The following is a 4,048-nucleotide window of genomic DNA, read 5'->3' on the forward strand; positions in this document are numbered from 1 at the left end:
CACACACTATACACAAACACTACACACACTATACACAAACACTATACACACACACTATACACACACTATACACAAACACACACTATACACACACTATATACACACACTATACACACACTATACACAAACACACACTATACACACACATTATACACAAACACACACTATACACACACTATATACACACACACTATACACACACTATACACAAACACTACACACACTATACACAAACACTATACACACACACTATACACACACTATACACAAACACTATACACACACACTATACACAAACACTATACACACACACTATACACAAACACTATACACACACACACTATACACAAACACACACTATACACACATACACTATACACACACACTACACACACACTATACACAAACACTATACACACACTATACACAAACACTATACACACACACTATACACACACACACTATACACACACTATACACAAACACTATACACACACACTATACACACACTATACACAAACACACACTATACACACACTATATACACACACTATACACACACTATACACAAACACACACTATACACACACATTATACACAAACACACACTATACACACACTATATACACACACACTACACACACACACAGTGTACACACACTGTACACACACTACACACACACTGTACACACAGTATACACACACTTTACACACACACTATACACACAGTATACACACACTGTACACACACACTATACACACACTATATACACACTATACACCAACACTATATACACACTACACACACACACACTATACACACACACTACACAAACACAATACACACACAGTATACACACACTATACACACACACTATACACACACTATACACATGCATTATACACACAGTATACACCCACACTATACACACACACTTTACACACACAGTATACACACAGTATACACACACACTACACACACACACACTATACACACACAGTACACACACACTATACACACACAGTATACACACACTGTACACACACACACTATACACACACTATATACACACTATATACAGACACTACATACACACTATATACACACACTACACACACACTATATACACACTATTCACACACACACACACACTACATACACACTACACACACACACACTATACACACACTACATACACACTACACACACACACTATATACACACTATACACACTATACACACAGTATATACACACCACACACACACTATACACACACCATACACACACTATATACACACACTATACACACACTATACACACACACATTATGCACACACACTATATACACACTAAACACACATTATACACAGTACACACACAATACTCATACACTATACTTGTATATATACACAGACTATACACACACCTGTTGGTCTGTGCTTGTGTTTAGTGGAAGGTGAACAGTGTTCAGAGTGAAGCTTTAAAACAGAAAACATGTTAATGTCTGTGACATTACCCCCTATATATATACCCTTACCCCCATATCTATACCCTTACCCCGATATCTATACCCTTACCCCATATCTATACCCTTACCCCTATATCTATACCCTTACCCCCTATATCTATACCCTTACCCCATTATCTATACCCTTACCCCCTATATCTATACCCTTACCCCTATATCTATACCCTTACCCCTATATCTATACCCTTACCCCTATATCTATACCCTTACCCCTTATCTATATCCTTACCCCTATATCTATACCCTTACCCTTATATCTATACCCTTACCCTCTATATCTATATCCTTACCCCCTATATATATACCCTTACCCCCTATATCTATACCCTTACCCCATATCTATACCCTTACCCCTATATCTATACCCTTACCCCCTATATCTCCCCATCTTGGGGAGACCCACCCAAGATGGTGGCGCGTTAACACGCAGCGGCCGCTCCGGGTCCGTTAAATGGTGCTTTTGTGTTACTATTTGTTGTTTTTTCCGTTTATTTCCTGCAAATATGTGCATCGGAACACCCGTGCACATGTTCTACCACCGCCAGACCCTACTAAAGTGGAGAAATTAGCCAGAAAACACGCTACCAGACGAGGTTCAGCAGACGCTACTTGAGCTTAGCCTGCTAAGAGACCCAGGCCGCCAGCCCGCGGTGTTTCCTGACGCTTGGAGCCCAGCGGAAGTGCCATCGCAAGCGGTGCGAGCGAAAGCGGAAGCGCGGAAAGAGAGCCGGGATGCGCGCGAGGCTAAAGGCTAGTCCTAGCCGGCCGGCTATACCATCGCTCTTTCTAGCAAACGTCTGTTCCTGGACTACATCTGACTCAAGCGAACTACCCAGCGTGAGTTCAGAGACTGCTGTGTTTTGGTTTTTGTGGAATCGTGGCTGAACGACAACATTCCGGACAGCGACATTCAGCTAGCCGGGCTAACTGCGTTCAGAGCGGATAGGAGCGTGGCTCTACCCGGGAAGACCCGCGGTGGAGGCGTGTGTGTTTACATCAACACGGAATGGTGTAACAACGCTGTGACTGTCGCCAAACACTGCTCTCCGCTGGTGGAGTTCCTGATAGTCAAGTGCAGACCTTTTTATTTAGTACGGGAGTTCTCCGCCGTGCTAATAGCTGCTGTTTACATCCCAACCAGCGCTAGCATTGGTGCTAATGCTAAAGAGGCTCTGTGTGAACTCTATCGGACTATCAGCGTTCTGCAGAACAAACACCCAGATGGACTGTTTATTATCGCCGGAGATTTCAACCACACAAATCTCAAGTCAGTGCTCCCTAAATTCCATAAACATGTGAACTTTGCAATGAGAGGAGCGAGCGCGCTGGATCTTGTTTACACAAACATCCCCAGCGCGTACCGGGCGGAGCCCCGCCCCCACCTCGCTTTCTTGGACCACATGTGTGTGTGGCTGACTCCAACATACACACCACTCATCAGACGCTCCAGACCAGTTCAGAAGCAGGTGAAAACCTGGCCGGCAGGCTCCATCTCTGCCCTTCAGGACTGTTTTGAGTGCACTGCATGGGACATGTTTAGGGAGGCTGCTACTGAAGGCGATTCTGTTGATTTGGAGGAGTATGCAGCATCAGTCACTGGCTACATCAGCAAGTGTATTGATGATGTCACTGTCTCCAAGACCATCACCACACGCCCAAACCAAAAGCCTTGGATGACTGCTGAGGTACGTGCGCTGCTGAGGACCCGCAACTCCGCCTTCAGAGTGGGTGACAAGGTGGCCCTAAGGAAAGCGAGAGCCGACCTGTCACGAGCCATCAGAGAGGCAAAGCGCGCACACGCCCAGAGAATCCACAGCCACTTCAAGGACACGGGTGACGCACGGCGCATGTGGCAGGGCATCCAGGCAATCACCAACTACAGGACAATGCCACCGTCCTGTGAACGTGATGCCTCCCTCCCTGATGCCCTGAATAACTTTTATGCACGGTTTGAGGCACAAAACAACACGTTGGTGAGAAAGACCATGCCCAAGCCGGACAAGCAGGTGTTGTGCCTGACTGCAGTGGACGTGAGGAACACTCTGCGCAGAGTCAACCCACGGAAAGCTGCAGGACCAGACAACATCCCCGGCAGAGTGCTCAGGGAGTGCACAGACCAGCTGACAGATGTTCTCACGGACATCTTCAACATCTCCCTGTGCAGCGCCACTGTCCCAACGTGCCTCAAGTCCACCACCATCGTCCCCGTGCCGAAGAAGTCCACAGTGTCCTGCCTCAATGACTACCGACCCGTTGCACTTACACCCATCATCATGAAGTGCTTCGAGAGGCTAGTCATGAGGAACATCAAGACACAACTGCCCTCTTCACTGGACCCCCTGCAGTTTGCGTATCGTCCCAATCGCTCCACGGACGATGCCATCACCACCACCCTTCATCTCTCCCTCACCCACCTGGAGAAGAAGGACACTTACGTCAGAATGCTGTTTATAGACTTCAGTTCAGCATTCAACACCATCATCCCACAGAACCTCATCAGGAAGCTAAGCTCGCTCGG

The sequence above is a fragment of the Astyanax mexicanus genome, chromosome 4 (assembly GCF_023375975.1).
Source record: "Astyanax mexicanus isolate ESR-SI-001 chromosome 4, AstMex3_surface, whole genome shotgun sequence".
In the NCBI taxonomy this organism is placed as follows: Eukaryota; Metazoa; Chordata; class Actinopteri; order Characiformes; family Acestrorhamphidae; genus Astyanax; species Astyanax mexicanus.